The sequence below is a fragment of the Lissotriton vulgaris genome, chromosome 12 (genome assembly GCF_964263255.1).
Source record: "Lissotriton vulgaris chromosome 12, aLisVul1.2, whole genome shotgun sequence".
In the NCBI taxonomy this organism is placed as follows: domain Eukaryota; kingdom Metazoa; phylum Chordata; class Amphibia; order Caudata; family Salamandridae; genus Lissotriton; species Lissotriton vulgaris.
The window spans coordinates 5744071-5766427 of record NC_141700.1 but is presented as its reverse complement, the minus strand read 5'-3'; the positions used below and the strand labels follow the sequence as shown (position 1 = coordinate 5766427).

The 22357-nt window shown below is 50.3% G+C and overlaps 1 protein-coding gene across 2 annotated transcripts in view; it reads left to right on the top strand.

The window, feature by feature from the left end:
* The window catches only part of LOC147673020 (RNA-binding protein 3-like), a 51060-nt gene extending 28955 nt beyond the window's left edge, over positions 1–22105 (top strand). For both annotated transcript variants that reach the window (XM_086946690.1, XM_086946689.1), the window contains exons 6-7: positions 11556–11615; positions 21146–22105. The gene's annotated coding sequence lies outside the window, so the exon portion shown is untranslated. The remainder of the gene's footprint in view (positions 1–11555; positions 11616–21145) is intronic.
* Positions 22106–22357: the final 252 nt, after the last annotated feature.

The following is a 22357-nucleotide window of genomic DNA, read 5'->3' as shown; positions in this document are numbered from 1 at the left end:
ATCTCAAACAGTAGGGGTAATGTAGAGCCATAAAATGGTGCGGTGGTTCTGAAAGCTGGGAAGTGATCCGTCATTCCAAACGCAGCTGATGGTCTGCCCCAGCTGAGAGGAATGCAAGACAGGAAGGAAGGTAGCCACAGGGCTGCATGTACTCTTGTGTAATCTAACTCGCAAGTCCTGCTCAGCAAGTTGGATGGCTTTCAGTGGAGAAAATTAAAAACGTATTTCCATCTCTGTCGCTTACCCATGTTAGTAAGATAGATTCAGTAGTTCAGGAATGGAAAGTCAGTCTAATCTTGATCAGCGTCTTGCATACCATGGTTCATTATTGAGCGTTTCTGCATTCATTTTGTATTCCAGTTGCTAAACCTTCCCACTGATATCCAACATTCATTGCCCCATAGGTCGTATGAATAAATAAACCTCAAGAGATCACCAAGGTCTTTCTTGGTGATGCTCAACACAAGCTTTTTATCCTTTAAACCTCAGAAGACACCTGCATCCCTGGGTCAAAGGTAGTCTTTGCAGAACCAGTAAACAATAGGTGGAAAAAAGTCTCTATGGAGTCTGTCCATATTCATTGTACCTTCTTCATAACGGAGATGGGAGATCAGCTGGTCCGCACTACTGCTTGGATACCGAAGTGAGGAGGGATGGTCATTTTGCGCGCTCTGTTCTTCAGGATTTCCTGGTCTAGAAGAGTGGACACCCTCCTCCGGGAGTGGGGACTGCTGTGGGACTCTATTCACAAGGTGAGGAATCCACACGGCAGATGTATCTATCAGAAGAACAAGTTACTTACCTTCGGTAACGCTTTTTCTGGTAGATACAATATCTGCCTGTGGATTCCTCACTGACCCACCCACCTCCCCGTTGTCCACTCTTCTTTGCCAGAGTATCTCTAATGGATTGTTTTATTGTAATATGTTTATTTGCATTTGCTTCACACTGTGTGTGTTGCTTTTATTTCTATACTGTGTATATTGGGTACATTTCTACTGTCATCGGTCCGTCCGTGTGCCTCGAAGGCACGGAAAAAAGGGCGGAACTGATGTTATCACGCCGGCGTGGGCCTATTGTAGGCGTAGGTGACGTCAGCAGAGTCGCGAGCGGAGCCGTGTCTCTGTGACGTCCGCGTCCACATCGGCGCGAAGCTACAAAAAGAATTTCCGAATGTTGCTGACGCAAGGGGGATATTCACAAGGTGAGGAATCCACAGGCAGATATTGTATCTACCAGAAAAAGCGTTACCGAAGGTAAGTAACTTGTTCTACTGGGATAAAACCTTCAGGTGTGTACTGGACTTGATTTAATTCTACACGTACATCAAGGTGCATCATCGTTACTTGGATATACCCTTCCGGTGTGTACTGGAATTGATTTAATTCTACACATACATCAATGTGTACCCTCGTTACTTAGATATAACCTTTAGATGTGTACGGGAATGGATTTGATTCTACACATACATCGAGTTGCACCATTGTTACTTGGATATAACCTTCGTCTGTGCATCTAGTAACTGTGGTACACCTCTGTATAACTGTAGAATCTCTTGACACGTTTCAACCTGCCTCCTTCTCACTTTCTGCCGGTCATCATCAGGACTATAGTAGGACCCATTGTCATTGGGACCAACATTAAGTGTACAATAGCATCATCGTCAGTTGGAATGATCATTTGACTTGTACCCCATTTTAAAGAAGCACTCGGTGGGACCAGGCTTTGAGAATGACTCTTACTCTCTTTAGTGCAGTATATACATTATGAAGTGTTGCTGCACCTTTCGACCTGTAATTCCGACACTGTATGATTAGTTCAACTGGTGAGGGTCTACAGCTTCTGTACAAAGTAGCACAGAGCAGCTCTTACATTCATGTGGGATATATGCGACATGTTAAGAGGCGCCTTGCTGGAAAAAACTTTTGAAACGGAACTCAATGTGCTTATTTATTAGAAGTGAGCAGGACAAATTAACAGGTTAAGCAAAGCTAAAGCCAAGCCAAGTCTGGCTTGGCTGTAAGAGCCCTTGCATGAGCGGAGCCCTGGAATGTTAGCCATTTTAATCTAGCAACACGCATTATTTAAAATATGATTTAAAAAATTCAGAATAAAACAAGGGGCATATTCCTTTCACATGAGGCAGATTTGACACTAACCGGTTATTTTATACGTTCACTTAGAGGTCATTATTCAAAGCAATTGTTTTGAAATATAAAGTTGGAACCATTCCTACCCCTGTCTTGGCAACAATGCCTTTAGTGAACTAACAGGCAATTCAGCTGTCATGTGCACCATGTATTTTAACCTCAGGCTTATAGATGGAGCAACATCATAGTATATTACACCAAACCTAATATGTTTGTTCAGCCCAAATTCTGGATGCACAAATTTGAAGGTGAAAATGATGAAAGGGGTGGATTGGTTAAACAAAATATTTTCCTAAGATCAAACAGTTTGGTTAAGCTGGGTAGCCCGGATTAATCACAGGTTTTGTGGTTTCACTTTGTACAAATCAACCACTAACGAGGTTTTTATTTGACTCTTGTATTTGCGTAAAATTTTAGGTGCACTTGCATCAAATTAGGCAAATGTGATTCCTAAATTGCAATTATTAAGGAATCGTAATTAAGGAATCGCAATTGCCTATGCATGTAGGAATTGCGAGTCCTAATTAACCCCTTCCATGCTCATGACGAGCTCAGCTCGTCATAAGGCACACTGGAGCTGTGCTTATGACAAGGTGAGCTCGTCATGAAATAATGCCTTTCAAGCTTTTCCAGCACAGGACGGGAAAAGCCATAGCATGGAAGGTGTTAAGGAATGTCTTCCTATTCAGCACAGGACGGGAAAAGCCATAGCATGGAAGGTGTTAAGGAATGTCTTCCTATTCAGCACAGGACGGGAAAAGCCATAGCATGGAAGGTGTTAAGGAATGTCTTCCTATTCAGCACAGGACGGGAAAAGCCATAGCATGGAAGGTGTTAAGGAATGTCTTCCTATTCAGCACAGGACGGGAAAAGCCATAGCATGGAAGGTGTTAAGGAATGTCTTCCTATTCATTCTTATTATATTAAACAGGTACTCGCAAATTGCGTATGCAATTTTAAGGCTGCCTAAAGGACACCCTGATGCACCCTGAAATTGCATAGTTATCACATGTTGCACACACACATGCCCCAAGGGCATATATGTGTGCAACATGCAATTGCAATTTAAGTAATCGCATATTTAGCGATTACTTAATCCCAAATGCAAAAATACCGATCACAAGGGGCATCTGCCCCACTGCGACTGGTATTTCCGTTAATGCATATGGCCCTTAATGCTTTGTTTTTATGTTTGTGCACAAGGGTAGAGCAAGGGTGGCAGGAAAAATCGCATGAAACCTCAACTCGTTTCGAGCTTGAGGTTCCAAGAGGAACTCGATTTGAGCCAGAGCCCTTCGTCTGGCTCAAGAGCCGGTCTCGAGCATTAAGTGGCTCATCCACCTCTATTATTTATTGATACAGTGCACTTTCACAAGCCACTTTGTAGAAACTGGACAGGCACTGGTGAAAAATGTACGAGTGTGAAAAGAATTGACTATTTTTTTTTTCTCACAACAAGTTTATTGATAAAGATGAGCACCTTATGATAGAGTGGCCCCCTACAAGCAGGATGGCACCACCAAACATACCGAGACAATCATGTAGATAGGACTAATCGTCCAGCCAAGAAATCAATGCAATGCAAGGATACAGGAAACATTAATCCCGTCTTTATCTTTTCATCTACCCAACAACCCAACTCCCAGAACCCTCCCCCGGATCCCACCCTAACCCCAGGCATGTGTGTATATACAGTATCAACGTAAGTTCCTAGTGCGGCAAGTGTAGGTGTGGGGGAGCGGGGTCACCAGGCCACATGGGGCTAAAGATCTTCCTCCGGTTCAGCAGGGGGGTCCAGGTGTAAGCCCCTGTGGTCTGCCCACCTTTTCCATATTTTAAAGTGTTTACGGGGGCATCCCCGAGCCTCGAAGATCGGGCGTTCCAAACCCATACAGAAGTCAATGCCAGCCTTCCACGCGCTCAGGGGGGGGGGCCTCACATCCTTCCATGCTCGGGCCAGATCTCTCTTGGCCACCACCAGCCCCAGGAGGAGCAGGTGCCTCTTGTAGATATTTCCACCCACCCCCTCTAGGATGTGCAGCAGGCCCAAACGGTGGGTACGGGGGAGGGTCCAGCCCAATACCTCAGACAAACAGCCCCATACACCTCTCCAGAAGCCAATCAGTCTGGGGCACGACCATACTGTGTGGAGTAACGTACCTATCTCCGACCCACACCGCAGGCAGTCCGGGGTCTCAATCAGTCCCGCCTTCCACAGGCGCTCGCGCGTATAGTAGGCCCTATGGAGAATTTTGAATTGTATGAGCCGAAAGCGCATCGCAATAGCCGCACCCCTCGGGGATTCCAGGGCCTCACGCCAATCATCCTCATCCAACTGACCGACGTCGGCCTCCCAAGACGCCTTCAGCGGGAGGAGGGTGGAGGAGCAATGGATGACCATAGTCTGGTAGATGCGCGAAAGTTTTCTATCTCCAAGGTCGCCCATGAAGACTTTCGCTTCGATCGGGCTGAACTCAGGGAGTGAGTCAAGGTTGGTAAGACTGGGCAGCAGCGCATGCCGGAGTTGTAGATATCTAAAGAATTGAGTTTGGGGCATACCAAATTCGGTGCGAAGGGCCTCGAAGGATTTGAGCGTCGTGCCGGACAGCACATGACCTAATTGCGAGATACCAATCGCGTCCCAGCCGTCGAAGCCCGATAGCTTAGACAGTTCCGGCAGCATGCCGTTATGCCACAGGGCCGTCTCCGCGGTCAGTCTGCCCCACCAGCCCATGCGACGCAAGGCCTGCCGCCATACCGCAAAAACAAGTCGCGTAACCCTCGGCAACGAGCGACGCAGCCTGGGTGAATAGAGGATGGTGTGAAGCGAGTTATCACCCATCAAGGCACGCTCCAGGGCATAAGCTGGGTCTCCACCATCGCCATACCACCAGTCATTCAGGATGAGAAGGTGCGCGGCCTGATAGTATGACAGTAAATCTGAAGTGGCCAAACCCCCACAGTAGGTGGACAGAAAGCAAGTACGCAACGCAACTCTGGCAGCACCTCCAGCCCACAGAAAGCGGCCCAGCACCGAGTTGACCTGCCTAAACCACTGAGGCGGGATGGGATACGGATGGTTCTGTAATTGGTATAATAGGCGCAGTAGCGCCACCATTTTAAATATAGCGGAGCGGCCAAAGATTGATAGGGGCATCCGAGACCAGGTTTTAACATCTGACTGTACCCGCTCCCAGACTGGTATGAGATTACGGTCCCATGCAATGTCCGCCGAGTCTGAGAGAAACACGCCCAGGTACTTCAGCCCGGTCGTGGCCACTTGCAGCCCGGAAGCCCAGGGGTCAGTCACCTCGCCCCCCTCCAACACCCACAGCGTGGATTTATGGGGGTTTAGAAACAGGCCAGAAGCCTCCCCAAACAGTTGCATAACCTCCAGGACACGCGGGCCTGAGCGCCGCAGGTCTGTGAGGAAGAAGAGGACGTCATCGGCGTACAGTGCGATTTTGTCGGACAGGGTGGCAGTCCACTGGAAGCCCCGTATCAGCGCGTCCTGGCGCACCCTGGCAGCCAAAGGCTCCATGGCGAGTGCAAATAAATAAGGGGAAAGAGGGCACCACTGTCTGGTCCCGCGGCCGATACGGAACATCTCCGACACTGCCCCGGCGACCCGCACCGAGGCCGTGATATCCGTATAGAGGAGCCGGACATACGACAGAAAGACTGGGCCCAGGTTGAGACAGCGCAGCAAGGCAAATAGGAACGACCAGCTGACGGAGTCAAACGCCTTATCAATGTCGGCCAGTAATAGTGCCGCCTGGTCCCCTAAGGTCCCAATGGCGTCGATCGCCGCCTGTGCGCGACGGATATTGTGCCGCGTCGCCCTGCGAGGCATGAAGCCTGCCTGGTCCGGATGGACTAAGTCTGTGATATGCGGAGCGAGCCTGTTCGCCAGGGCCTTGGCCAAGACCTTGGCCTCAACATTAATCAACGAGATGGGCCTATAAGAGTCATGGCGATCCGGGGGTCTGCCCGGTTTCAAGAAGACCACTATCTCGGCATGGCGCCAGTCCGGGGGCAACACCCCTCGCCCACGCGCCACCTCAAGCGCCCGACGATACGGAGAGCCAAGCTGTACATGAAATTTCTTGAAAAATTCACTCGGGTAGCCGTTAGGGCCAGGAGCCCTGCCAGTGCTGAGCTGCCCCAGTGCATCACCCAACTCCTCTGCTGTGAGGGGCGCCTCTAGGGCCGTCTTGGTCTCATCTGATAGCTGTACCGGCGGCAGCTCTGCGAGAAAGCGAGTCAGCTCGCTGTCAGACAGGTGGTCGTGCGGGGCGTATTGGGTTGAATAGTACGTAGCAAAGCTCGTCGCCAGTTCGTGCGGGTCGGTCAGGACCTCTCCCTCACCATTCGTAAGGCCTGGCAGCAGGAGGGGTTGGAAAGTTTGGTGGCACAGTCGATGGAGCATGGAACACGACTTGTCCCCCCATTGATACACCCTACTTCTGGTGGCCAGCCATGCCTGTCTGGCTTCATCCATCAGGAGGGCCCCGTATGTTTGCTGTGCCTGTAGCAGCAGACGTATCCCGACTTCATCGCCGCCGTCGCGGCTTTCCTGTTCCAGGGCCGCCACTCGCGCGGCCGCTTCGGTAGTTTGCTCCTGACGCTTTCGCCGAGCTGCCGAGCACCATGCAATATCTATCCCCCGTATGGTAGGCTTCATGGCTTCCCATACCGTTCCTACATCGGCATCCCCAACTAGGTTTTCCCGCCAGTAGTGGTCAATGGATTCGCGCAGGTGATTAGCATATTCCGGTTGCAGGAGATGCCAAGAGGACATCCTCCAACGGAACGGCTGCCTCTTCCGGGTGAGCTCCACAGCAACAGATACAGGGGAGTGGTCGGACAGGCCCCTAGGCAAGATGTCAGCGCTCTTTACTCTACACAAACATTCCCCAGGCACAAACACACAGTCAAGCCTCGAGAACGAGCCGTGCACAGCTGAGACATAAGTATATTCCCGGGCTGCGGGGTGCATGTGTCGCCAAGCATCCACCCAGCCCAAACCCTCACTCATTGCACGTAGTCTGGTGGGTGAAGGGGATGGGGGCTGAACCTCGATCCCCCCTTGGCGCCTATGGCGATCCACGCATATATTCATCACATCGTTCCAATCTCCTCCAATCACAGCCAACGACCCGGCAATGGCCTCCCATACTGCAAACAACCTCTCAGCCAGGGCCCATTGGAGGGGGGGAGGGGCGTACACGCTGCCAAACACCACTGAGTCCGTGCCCACCATGCCTTTAACAAACAAGTAGCGACCCTGGGGATCAGCCCACTGCTTCTCATGGGTGTACGCCACTCTACGGTGGATCAAAATGGCCACCCCCCTGGATCCCCTGGAGAAACCCGCATGGAAAACCTGTTGATAACCAAATCTCTGTAATCCCAGAGCCTTTGTACCCATCATGTGGGTTTCTTGTAGCAATAGAACATCTGCAGCCTCTTTTTTCCCCCAGCGTAGCACAGCCCCGCGTTTAATTTTGTCCAATAAGCCCCTGACATTCCACGTAATCACCCGCATAGAGTCTTCAGGGAGTCTATGAGTCCGTTCAGCCATGGTCCATGAAGATCCACCACACAAGCCCTCCACACCCGCGCCACCCACCACACGCCATAAGGAACATGTCTACGACACACATGCACACTACCGCCCACCCCAAGGAAACAAGCCCCAACTCTACAGTCCCACAGCCCCAAACAATCTCAACCCCCAACTCAGCGGTCCCCACCCCGACCGCCCACATCCCACCTCCCCCCACCCTATACCTCAATGAACTATGAAGTACCTGTCGCGGCATGGGTGGTCCCGAGACCAAAACGCAGGGCCCGGGCCCATCCATACCAATGGATCCCAACATCCCCAAAGAGAACAGCAAGCTCACCCCCCTTCCCTCAGGTCCTCTCTCACAAGAGGGAGAGTGGTAGCCACTATCACGTAGTCCCCGACCCCCCACCCCACAACCCTATGTTCGATCAGGAGTCGGACGCAATGCAGTCCCAGGGCAGTAGCTGTGTCGGGCAGCCATTAAGGTCCAGACGACACAGTGAGCCCGACCAGGGGGCACAGCAGTGACCGCAGAAACAGAGAGTGAAGGTCCCGGAGTCTTCAGTGGTCCGTCCCAGAATGGTCCGAATCCTCAGTCCTACCACTGGTCTGAGTCCCATCAACCGAGGCCGCGCGTCTGCGCGATTTGGAGCGCTTGGTACGACCCTTCTTCACCGTCTGATCTCTCCGTGCTCGCGGCGATCCTTCAGGAGAGCCCGAATGGAGCCCCGGTTGAGAATTTGGTCTGAGCCGCACCGTTTCATCCGTCCACTTGAAAAGGTCCTCCGGCGTATCAAAAAACAGTGTCCGTGATTGGAAGATCACCCTCAGGCGCGCCGGGTATAACAGGGAATATTGGAGCTTGAGACCTCTCAGTTTCGCCTTCGCGGCCATGAAAGAGTGACGCTGCTGTTGCACAAGTTTGGTATAGTCAGGGAAGACCATGATCTTACAGTTCTCATATAGGAGGGCTTCCTTGATTCGAGCTTCCCTCAGCACGGCATCCCTGTCGTGATAATTCAGCAGCCTAGCGATCACCGCCCTAGGCCGTTCGCCCTCAGGCGGCCTCTGCGCCAGGGCGCGGTGCGCCCTCTCGATAACGAAGCAATTTGAAAGCGTCCCTGGCGGCATCCACGACTCCAGCCACTGTGCGAGGAAGCGTTCCATGTTGCCCTTTTCACAGCGCTCCGGAAAGCCGATAAAGCGGAGGTTGTTGCGGCGCGCCCGCCCTTCGGCATCCTCCACACGGAGCGCCGTGATCCGCTGCGCAGATTCCATCGCCGCCATTCTTTTCTTAAGGGAGGTGACGTCTTCCTCCACCACCATTACCCTGGATTCAGCTTCGGTGATCCGCGCCACAGCATTCCTCAGGTCTTGGCGCAGTAGAGTCACGTCCGCTCCTACTGCCCCTATCTTGGCGTCTAGTGCATCCCTCGACTGGGTGATGGCCGCCATAAGGGCTGCATTGTCCGGCCCCCCTCCGGGCGGAGCCCCCCCGGACTGTCCAGAGCCCCCACTGGGCCCCGTGAATTTATCAATTGTCACCTGTTTGGCGGGGCCACCGCCCCCTCTGGTCATGGCCGCCGAGAGTAGATGGGCTTCAAGATGGGACGGAGGCGCGGGACCCCGACCGCCCTTGATGAGATCTATGGAAGGCAGTGAGGAGGGGAGGGAAGACCGCGACCGGTCGCCAGCCCTCGGGCAAGTCTTGACTGACCCGACCCAGTGCGACTCAGTGTCCAGCTCAGAGCGTGGTCGGCCCCGGCGGCCGCCAAGAATCAGGGTCTCCTCCGGTCAGCGAACCCCCCCCCGGGGGGAGGAGGTGGACAGGCCTGGTGGATCTCGCGTCAAAGCGCTGGTGTCCCCTCCGGTCCGGGTTTAGCCACTACTCACAGTTGCTGCCAATCGCCTGCGCCGTGGGTTGAGCACCGCTGGCCGGGAACACCAGGGCCACCGACACTGGGCCGCGAAAATCAAGGTCCGGGCTGCACCCAGTCCGCCAGGCCGCTCCAGCCGCTCCCGGTCACCCGCAGCCTCCACGCCCCCTCAGAATGCTGCCGGGCTCTGGAAGATGGATCACACACCTTCCCCAGCGTCCTCGATGCCTCGGGTTGCAAGGTGTTGCGGCCGCCACCAGGCCAGGCGGGTTAGTGCGCAGCTCCCCGGCCGGGGAGCGCCAAAATCGAGGCCCCGGCTGCACCACTGTCCTCCAGGCCGCGCCTCGCTGCAGCGTCCGGTCACGGGACTCCGGACCACCGCTGGGCACACCGGAGGGTTCCTGGCACACCCGGCGGCCCTCGCCCCGTTGTTGTTGTGGGTTTCGGGGTCAGGGACCAGGATAATTAGGAGGATAAACGGCGGGCCGGCGGGAGCTCTAGTAAGCTGCGACCGCCATCTCCGCTTGCGTAGCCACGCCCCAAGAATTGACTATTTTAATGTAACTTTTATTTGTTCTTCTGTTAAAATGGCTTGTGTGGAAACAAGAGTCTAACGTGTGTGCTTTAACCTGACTGGCACACACACAAATGGCACTGTGTTTGTGATTTCCCTCCCAAACAAATTTAAAAAAATAGCCCTGCAAGAAATGGGGGATTTCCACTGCGTTATCGGGGTCAGATCCGGTCATATCAGCGATGTTTTCCAGTTTACATTTCACGTTTCACATTTCATGGTTTATTTCATCTTGTATTCCCTAGGAGAACTTGTTATTCCAGATGTGTTTCTGTACCTTTTTTATGCCACATACATACAGCGCTTGTATAGGGCAAACTCTGCACGGAGTGCATTCTACGTGTCTGGGTGTGCGCAACCTGTAGTAAAGGCTGAATACAATACAAGTGTCTCACTGTGCATGTGAGTAGATTGTGGTGCCCACAAGACTTGGTCATCCAATCCTATTCCTCTTTGTAGAGCACACAGGGCAGTGGTCAAATACTTGGCTCTTGTAATTTCCATCTAATGTGAAAGACTAACAGACTATGAGGATCTGCAGGATTGACAGCTAAACACCGGAACCCTGTCCGAGGCTTTCAGGCGTGTCTCCTTCAGCTACTTCTGAGTGGTGGAAGAAAGGGACGGACCTCTGTTAACAGGGCAAGAACCTGCATCATCGGCTCACTTTGATTAGAGCTCTTTGGCTGGTGAAAACCAGTCCACTGAAGGGAAGTGATGCACCACCTGAGACTCTATTGCCTTCAGTTGACTGGAGAACTATGTCCCTCTCCTGAAATATGAATTTAACCTACAAACATTAGGGTTAAATACTGCCCAGGCCCCCTCAAACCTTCATCCATTCAAGGTTAATAGAATGAGGACCATTGCGTTGGGTAAGAGGTGCTATTAACAGATCAATGAAAGTCTAAAGTTGATCTGAATGGAGAGCTACTTGGCCACAAGTTTTCTAGTTGTTCTTCTTGAACTAATTAAAAATCATCAGAGTACTTGCTTAAGTGTCTTTGTCGCTCTTTAATATACATCTTAATGGATTTGCCACTCAGTTGACAGCACACTGAAAAAAGGTGCCTTACTCCCTACAGTTGTACTCTCTGGGGGCTCCTTGCCTCTTTTGAATATCATGCATTTGAGGAAAGGACTCGCTTGCATGGTGAGCTGGGCACAAAGCCATGGCTGCAGTGCACAGAGGGCCTTCCTTGCTGCACACAGAGGAAACAATTAGAGGGAACATTGTCTGGGACCCTAAGTGTTGATGCACATGGTAGACAGTCCTTGTTGAAGCTGGTCTTGGGTGTTGGTGGTGGTGGGGTTGAGAGGGGGTCTGACTGATATTGCTCTACTTGTTTTCATCACAAGACTTGTGTGTTTCTTTTTTTCAGTGGCCGTAGTGGGGGCTACGGGCAGTCAGGAGGATCCTACAGAGACAGTTACAACTAATGGTAAATTAAATCTTTATTGTCTCCTTACTAGGAGTGAATGATATTGGTGCACCATACAGCCAGCGCACTGAGCTTTATGACCTACGCCTTACAAGGAGTGAATGATATTGGTGCACCATACAGCCAGCGCACTGAGCTTTATGACCTACGCCTTACTAGGAGTGAATGATATTGGTGCACCATACAGCCAGCGCACTGAGCTTTATGACCTACGCCTTACTAGGGGTGGATGATATTGGTGCACCATACAGCCAGCGCACTGAGCGTTATGACCTACGCCTTACTAGGAGTGAATGATATTGGTGCACCATACAGCCAGCGCACTGAGCTTTATGACCTACGCCTTACTAGGAGTGAATGATATTGGTGCACCATACTGCCAGCGCACTGAGCTTTATGACCTACGCCTTACAAGGAGTGAATGATATTGGTGCACCATACAGCCAGCGCACTGAGCTTTATGACCTACGCCTTACTAGGAGTGAATGATATTGGTGCACCATACAGCCAGCGCACTGAGCTTTATGACCTACGCCTTACTAGGAGTGAATGATATTGGTGCACCATACAGCCAGCGCACTGAGCTTTATGACCTACGCCTTACTAGGAGTGAATGATATTGGTGCACCATACAGCCAGCGCACTGAGCTTTATGACCTACGCCTTACAAGGAGCGAATGATATTGGTGCACCATACAGCCAGCGCACTGAGCTTTATGACCTACGCCTTACTAGGAGCGAAAGATATTGGTGCACCATACAGCCAGCGCACTGAGCTTTATGACCTACGCCTTACTAGGAGTGAATGATATTGGTGCACCATACAGCCAGCGCACTGAGCTTTATGACCTACGCCTTACTAGGAGTGAATGATATTGGTGCACCATACAGCCAGCGCATTGAGCTTTATGACCTACGCCTTACTAGGAGTGAATGATATTGGTGCACCATACAGCCAGCGCACTGAGCTTTATGACCTGCGCCTTACTAGGAGTGAATGATATTGGTGCACCATACAGCCAGCGCACTGAGCTTTATGACCTACCCCTTACTAGGAGTGAATGATATTGGTGCACCATACAGCCAGCGCACTGAGCTTTATGACCTACGCCTTACAAGGAGTGAATGATATTGGTGCACCATACTGCCAGCGCACTGAGCTTTATGACCTACCCCTTACTAGGAGTGAATGATATTGGTGCACCATACAGCCAGCGCACTGAGCTTTATGACCTACGCCTTACTAGGAGTGAATGATATTGGTGCACCATACAGCCAGCGCACTGAGCTTTATGACCTACGCCTTACTAGGAGTGAATGATATTGGTGCACCATACAGCCAGCGCACTGAGCTTTATGACCTACGCCTTACTAGGAGTGAATGATATTGGTGCACCATACAGCCAGCGCACTGAGCTTTATGACCTACCCCTTACTAGGAGTGAATGATATTGGTGCACCATACAGCCAGCGCACTGAGCTTTATGACCTACGCCTTACTAGGAGTGAATGATATTGGTGCACCATACAGCCAGCGCACTGAGCTTTATGACCTACGCCTTACTAGGAGTGAATGATATTGGTGCACCATACAGCCAGCGCACTGAGCTTTATGACCTACGCCTTACTAGGAGTGAATGATATTGGTGCACCATACAGCCAGCGCACTGAGCTTTATGACCTACGCCTTACTAGGAGTGAATGATATTGGTGCACCATACAGCCAGCGCACTGAGCTTTATGACCTACGCCTTACTAGGAGTGAATGATATTGGTGCGGTACAGCCAGCGCACTGAGCTTTATGACCTACGCCTTACTAGGAGTGAATGATATTGGTGCACCATACAGCCAGCGCACTGAGCTTTATGACCTACGCCTTACTAGGAGTGAATGATATTGGTGCACCATACAGCCAGCGCACTGAGCTTTATGACCTACGCCTTACTAGGAGTGAATGATATTGGTGCACCATACAGCCAGCGCACTGAGCTTTATGACCTACGCCTTACTAGGAGTGAATGATATTGGTGCACCATACTGCCAGCGCACTGAGCTTTATGACCTACGCCTTACTAGGGGTGAATGATATTGGTGCACCATACTGCCAGCGCACTGAGCGTTATGACCTACGCCTTACTAGGAGTGAATGATATTGGTGCACCATACTGCCAGCGCACTGAGCTTTATGACCTACGCCTTACTAGGAGTGAATGATATTGGTGCACCATACTGCCAGCGCACTGAGCTTTATGACCTACGCCTTACTAGGAGTGAATGATATTGGTGCACCATACAGCCAGCGCACTGAGCTTTATGACCTACGCCTTACAAGGAGTGAATGATATTGGCGCACCATACAGCCAGCGCACTGAGCTTTATGACCTACGCCTTACTAGGAGTGAATGATATTGGCGCACCATACAGCCAGCGCACTGAGCTTTATGACCTACGCCTTACTAGGAGTGAATGATATTGGCGCACCATACAGCCAGCGCACTGAGCTTTATGACCTACGCCTTACTAGGGGTGAATGATATTGGCGCACCATACAATCAGCGCACTGAGCTTTATGACCTACGCCTTACTAGGAGTGAATGATATTGGCGCACCATACAGCCAGCGCACTGAGCTTTATGACCTACGCCTTACTAGGAGTGAATGATATTGGTGCACCATACAGCCAGCGCACTGAGCTTTATGACCTACGCCTTACTAGGAGTGAATGATATTGGCGCACCATACAGCCAGCGCACTGAGCTTTATGACCTACGCCTTACTAGGAGTGAATGATATTGGTGCACCATACAGCCAGCGCACTGAGCTTTATGACCTACGCCTTACTAGGAGTGAATGATATTGGTGCACCATACAGCCAGCGCACTGAGCTTTATGACCTACGCCTTACTAGGGGTGAATGATATTGGTGCACCATACAGCCAGCGCACTGAGCTTTATGACCTACGCCTTACTAGGGGTGGATGATATTGGTGCACCATACAGCCAGCGCACTGAGCTTTATGACCTACGCCTTACTAGGAGTGAATGATATTGGTGCACCATACTGCCAGCGCACTGAGCTTTATGACCTACGCCTTACTCGGAGTGAATGATATTGGTGCACCATACTGCCAGCGCACTGAGCTTTATGACCTACGCCTTACTAGGAGTGAATGATATTGGTGCACCATACTGCCAGCGCACTGAGCTTTATGACCTACGCCATACTAGGAGTGAATGATATTGGTGCACCATACTGCCAGCGCACTGAGCTTTATGACCTACGCCTTACTAGGAGTGAATGATATTGGTGCACCATACAGCCAGCGCACTGAGCTTTATGACCTACGCCTTACTAGGAGTGAATGATATTGGTGCACCATACAGCCAGCGCACTGAGCTTTATGACCTACGCCTTACTAGGAGTGAATGATATTGGTGCACCATACAGCCAGCGCACTGAGCTTTATGACCTAGGCCTTACTAGGGGTGGATGATATTGGTGCACCATACAGCCAGCGCACTGAGCGTTATGACCTACGCCTTACTAGGAGTGAATGATATTGGTGCACCATACAGCCAGCGCACTGAGGTTTATGACCTACGCCTTACTAGGAGTGAATGATATTGGTGCACCATACTGCCAGCGCACTGAGCTTTATGACCTACGCCTTACAAGGAGTGAATGATATTGGTGCACCATACAGCCAGCGCACTGAGCTTTATGACCTACGCCTTACTAGGAGTGAATGATATTGGTGCACCATACAGCCAGCGCACTGAGCTTTATGACCTACGCCTTACTAGGAGTGAATGATATTGGTGCACCATACAGCCAGCGCACTGAGCTTTATGACCTACGCCTTACTAGGAGTGAATGATATTGGTGCACCATACAGCCAGCGCACTGAGCTTTATGACCTACGCCTTACTAGGAGTGAATGATATTGGTGCACCATACAGCCAGCGCACTGAGCTTTATGACCTACGCCTTACTAGGAGTGAATGATATTGGTGCACCATACAGCCAGCGCACTGAGCTTTATGACCTACGCCTTACTCGAAGCAAATGATATTGGTGCACCATACAGCCAGCGCACTGAGCTTTATGACCTACGCCTTACTAGGAGCGAATGATATTGGTGCACCATACAGCCAGCGCACTGAGCTTTATGACCTACGTCTTACTAGGGGTGAATGATATTGGTGCACCATACAGCCAGCGCACTGAGCTTTATGACCTACGCCTTACTAGGGGGGAATGATATTGGTTCACCATACAGCCAGCGCACTGAGCTTTATGACCTACGCCTTACTAGGAGTGAATGATACTGGTGCACCATACAGCCAGCGCACTGAGCTTTATGACCTACGCCTTACTAGGGGTGAATGATATTGGTGCACCATACAGCCAGCGCACTGAGCTTTATGACCTACGCCTTACTAGGAGTGAATGATATTGGTGCACCATACAGCCAGCGCACTGAGCTTTATGACCTACGCCTTACTAGGAGTGAATGATATTGGTGCACCACACAGCCAGCGCACTGAGCTTTATGACCTACGCCTTACAAGGAGTGAATGATATTGGTGCACCACACTGCCAGCGCACTGAGCTTTATGACCTACGCCTTACAAGGAGTGAATGATATTGGCGCACCATACAGCCAGCGCACTGAGCTTTATGACCTACGCCTTACTAGGAGTGAATGATATTGGCGCACCATACAGCCAGCGCACTGAGCTTTATGACCTACCCCTTACTAGGAGTGAATGATATTGGCGCACCATACAGCCAGCGCACTGAGCTTTATGACCTACCCCTTACTCGAAGCGAATGATATTGGCGCACCATACAGCCAGCGCACTGAGCTTTATGACCTACGCCTTACTAGGAGCGAATGATATTGGTGCACCATACAGCCAGCGCACTGAGCTTTATGACCTACGCCTTACTAGGAGCGAATGATATTGGCGCACCATACAGCCAGCGCACTGAGCTTTATGACCTACGCCTTACTAGGAGCGAATGATATTGGCGCACCATACAGCCAGCGCACTGAGCTTTATGACCTACGCCTTACTAGGAGCGAATGATATTGGCGCACCATACAGCCAGGGCACTGAGCTTTATGACCTACGCCTTACTAGGAGTGAATGATATTGGCGCACCATACAGCCAGCGCACTGAGCGTTATGACCTACGCCTTACAAGGAGTGAATGATATTGGCGCACCATACTGCCAGCGCACTGAGCTTTATGACCTACGCCTTACTAGGAGTGAATGATATTGGTGCACCATACAGCCAGCGCACTGAGCTTTATGACCTACGCCTTACTAGGAGTGAATGATATTGGTGCACCATAGAGCCAGCGCACTGAGCTTTATGACCTACGCCTTACTTGGAGTGAATGATATTGGTGCACCATACAGCCAGCGCACTGAGCTTTATGACCTACGCCTTACTAGGAGTGAATGATATTGGTGCACCATACAGCCAGCGCACTGAGCTTTATGACCTACGCCTTACTAGGAGTGAATGATATTGGTGCACCATACAGCCAGCGCACTGAGCTTTATGACCTACGCCTTACAAGGAGTGAATGATATTGGTGCACCATACAGCCAGCGCACTGAGCTTTATGACCTAATACAGCCAGCGCACTGAGCTTTATGACCTAAGCCTTACTAGGAGTGAATGACATTGGTGCACCATACAGCCAGCGCACTGAGCTTTATGACCTACGCCTTACTAGGAGTGAATGATATTGGTGCACCATACTGCCAGCGCACTGAGCTTTATGACCTACGCCTTACTAGGAGTGAATGATATTGGTGCACCATACAGCCAGCGCACTGAGCTTTATGACCTACGCCTTACTAGGAGTGAATGATATTGGTGCACCATACAGCCAGCACACTGAGCTTTATGACCTACGCCTTACTAGGAGTGAATGATATTGGTGCACCATACAGCCAGCGCACTGAGCTTTATGACCTACGCCTTACAAGTAGTGAATGATATTGGCGCACCATACAGCCAGCGCACTGAGCTTTATGACCTACGCCTTACAAGGAGTGAATGATATTGGCGCACCATACAGCCAGCGCACTGAGCTTTATGACCTACGCCTTACTAGGAATGAATGATATTGGCGCACCATACTGCCAGCGCACTGAGCTGTATGACCTACGCCTTACTAGGAGTGAATGATATTGGCGCACCATACAGCCAGCGCACTGAGCTTTATGACCTACGCCTTACTAGGAGTGAATGATATTGGCGCACCATACAGCCAGCGCACTGAGCTTTATGACCTACGCCTTACTAGGAGTGAATGATATTGGCGCACCATACAGCCAGCGCACTGAGCTTTATGACCTACGCCTTACTAGGAGTGAATGATATTGGTGCACCATACAGCCAGCGCACTGAGCTTTATGACCTACGCCTTACTAGGAGTGAATGATATTGGCGCACCATACAGCCAGCGCACTGAGCTTTATGACCTACGCCTTACTAGGAGTGAATGATATTGGTGCCGTACAGCCAGCGCACTGAACTTTATGACCTACGCCTTACTAGGAGTGAATGATATTGGTGCCATACAGCCAGCGCACTGAGCTTTATGACCTACGCCTTACTAGGAGTGATTGATATTGGTGCACCATACAGCCAGCGCACTGAGCTTTATGACCTACGCCTTACTAGGAGTGAATGATATTGGTGCACCATACAGCCAGCGCACTGAGCTTTATGACCTACGCCTTACTAGGAGTGAATGATATTGGTGCACCATACAGCCAGCGCACTGAGCTTTATGACCTACGCCTTACTAGGAGTGAATGATATTGGTGCACCATACAATCAGCGCACTGAGCTTTATGACCTACGCCTTACTAGGAGTGAATGATATTGGTGCACCATACAGCCAGCGCACTGAGCTTTATGACCTACGCCTTACTAGGAGTGAATGATATTGGTGCACCATACAGCCAGCGCACTGAGCTTTATGGCCTACGCCTTACTAGGAGTGAATGATATTGGTGCACCATACAGCCAGCGCACTGAGCTTTATGGCCTACGCCTTACTAGGAGTGAATGATATTGGTGCACCATACAGCCAGCGCACTGAGCTTTATGACCTACGCCTTACTAGGAGTGAATGATATTGGTGCACCATACAGCCAGCGCACTGAGCTTTATGGCCTGCGCCTTACTAGGAGTGAATGATATTGGTGCACCATACAGCCAGCGCACTGAGCTTTATGACCTGCGCCTTACTAGGAGTGAATGATATTGGTGCACCATACAGCCAGCGCACTGAGCTTTATGACCTGCGCCTTACTAGGAGTGAATGATATTGGTGCACCATACAGCCAGCGCACTGAGCTTTATGACCTACGCCTTACTAGGAGTGAATGATATTGGTGCACCATACAGCCAGCGCACTGAGCTTTATGACCTACGCCTTACAAGGAGTGAATGATATTGGTGCACCATACTGCCAGCGCACTGAGCTTTATGACCTGCGCCTTACTAGGAGTGAATGATATTGGTGCACCATACAGCCAGCGCACTGAGCTTTATGACCTACGCCTTACTAGGAGTGAATGATATTGGTGCACCATACAGCCAGCGCACTGAGCTTTATGACCTACGCCTTACTAGGAGTGAATGATATTGGTGCACCATACAGCCAGCGCACTGAGCTTTATGACCTACGCCTTACTAGGAGTGAATGATATTGGTGCACCATACAGCCAGCGCACTGAGCTTTATGACCTACGCCTTACTAGGAGTGAATGATATTGGTGCACCATACAGCCAGCGCACTGAGCTTTATGACCTACGCCTTACTAGGAGTGAATGATATTGGTGCGGTACAGCCAGCGCACTGAGCTTTATGACCTACGCCTTACTAGGAGTGAATGATATTGGTGCACCATACAGCCAGCGCACTGAGCTTTATGACCTACGCCTTACTAGGAGTGAATGATATTGGTGCACCATACAGCCAGCGCACTGAGGGCCTTCTACTCTTGCCTTACTAGGAGTGAATGATATTGGTGCACCATACAGCCAGCACACTGAGCTTTATGACCTACGCCTTACTAGGAGTGAATGATATTGGTGCACCATACAGCCAGCGCACTGAGCTTTATGACCTACGCCTTACTAGGAGTGAATGATATTGGTGCACCATACAGCCAGCGCACTGAGCTTTATGACCTACGCCTTACTAGGAGTGAATGATATTGGTGCCTTACAGCCAGCGCACTGAGCTTTATGACCTACGCCTTACTAGGAGTGAATGATATTGGTGCCATACAGCCAGCGCACTGAGCTTTATGACCTACGCCTTACTAGGAGTGAATGATATTGGTGCCATACAGCCAGCGCACTGAGCTTTATGACCTACGCCTTACTAGGAGTGAATGATATTGGTGCCATACAGCCAGCGCACTGAGCTTTATGACCTACGCCTTACTAGGAGTGAATGATATTGGTGCCATACAGCCAGCGCACTGAGCTTTATGACCTACGCCTTACTAGGAGTGAATGATATTGGTGCCATACAGCCAGCGCACTGAGCTTTCTGACCTACGCCTTACTAAGAGTGAATGATATTGGTGCCATACAGCCAGCGCACTGAGCTTTATGACCTACGCCTTACTAGGAGTGAATGATATTGGTGCACCATACAGCCAGCGCACTGAGCTTTATGACCTACGCCTTACTAGGAGTGAATGATACTGGTGCACCATACAGCCAGCGCACTGAGCTTTATGACCTACGCCTTACTAGGAGTGAATGATATTGGTGCACCATACAGCCAGGGCACTGAGCTTTATGACCTACGCCTTACTAGGAGTGAATGATATTGGTGCACCATACAGCCAGCGCACTGAGCTTTATGACCTACACCTTACTAGGAGTGAATGATATTGGTGCACCATACAGCCAGGGCACTGAGCTTTATGACCTACGTCTTACTAGGAGTGAATGATATTGGTGCACCATACAGCCAGCGCACTGAGCTTTATGACCTACACCTTACTAGGAGTGAATGATATTGGTGCACCATACAGCCAGCCCACTGAGCTTTCTGACCTACGCCTTACTCGAAGCGAATGATATCGGAGAATGGTGCGCTGTACAACCAGAGCACTGGTTGCCTATTGCCCCTCCCCTTACTAGGAGTGAATGATACTGGTGCACCTCTCTGCCAGTGCACTGAGGGCCTTCTACTCTTGCCTTACTAGGAGTGAATGCTATTGGTGCAGCCAACACCTAATGTCCTGTGGGCCTTCTGCCCAACACCCTAATAGGAGTGAATGCTATTGGACAATGATACACCGTACAGCCCTCTGTTTTACACCTTACTAAGAGTGAATGCTGTTAATAGTGCTGCGCTGCAAAGCTTTCCCACAGGGGTATTCAACCCGACGACATATTAGGACTGAATGCTTTACCCATCTGTTTTCTCAAGTGCCTTTACAATATGTTGCCTGCTTCTTGTCCTCAGCTCACCTCACGTGTTACAGTCCTTCTCGACTCAAGATCATCCTTCCACTGGCCGAATTTAGAAAGATGCTTGGAGCAGCGCCGAGTAGTCCACCCGAATACTTTTAACATGGTTGTGTGAATCCTTGTAGAACAGGCTGGCCTCTAGTGTCAATGTGGCCTGTTCGCAGTAGGTAGCGTTCAACTTTGTTTATTGCTGAACACTTAATCGTTTCCCAGAATCATTGTGTCTTATTACTTTTCAGTGCTTTTTATAACCATGCTTTAGTGTACCAAAGCAGGAGGGAGTCCTGCGTGCTTATACATAAGAAAGGACAACCTACTGTTATATGGCGCCTGGGGACATTGTCGACATTGCTAAGTTAGCATGAGCTTCGCTGCCATGATGCTGCTTTTGCTCACGTTACTACATGACTTTGTTTTTGCAAGACTCCGTTTGTGCCTTTCACATTAGAATGGGCTGCTTTTGCGTTCTCTGCTGCATGCCTGGAGTTTAGTCTGAACACGATGTGCAGGTTGATCAACAATGCCCCTTGTTATTCTGTTCTGGTCAGTCCCTAGCACCTAGATAAAACATGCTTCACACAGCTGCAGTATTGAAAACTTGTGCTTTGATATTACGTTGAAGCATGTTGTTTTAACTCGCTTGGAGAAAGCCGTTCCATGGGGAAGAGCTCCGCTGTTCCTATGATGTAAATCCTACATCCAGGCTATAAGGTATGGGGTCCGCTGTCAAAGCCCAGAGATTGTCCTTTATATAAATTAACTTCTTCTAGTCAAGGGGAGGGTGGTTAGGCCTAAATGCCCTAGTTGCCACAGTCTTTATAAAATGACTTCTCCCTTTGTATTCTATGGATTTGTAACAATGCTACCTGTGCTGAGTTTATGCATTTTGCTGCTAGTAGTGGCTTATATACTGTATTGTAGAGCACGATAGTTAAAATAAACATTTTTAACTATTTCATTGACTCTGCCTATTCTCATTGTGGACAAGTACGAGTGAGTGACTGAAAGAGTATGTCTTGCTCCCGCGATTCTTGAGAGAGTCGGCACTGTTGTGTTCAGGGATGTCTAATCATTTGTAGCTCTGATATTTGTAGGAGAACGAATGAGACACTATAGCTAGGCGGTTTGCGATTTTAGGTACTAATGTGGTAGGTTGGTGCACCTCTATTCACTGAGGTCCTGTTTTCCTGCGCATAGTTCTGTGTAT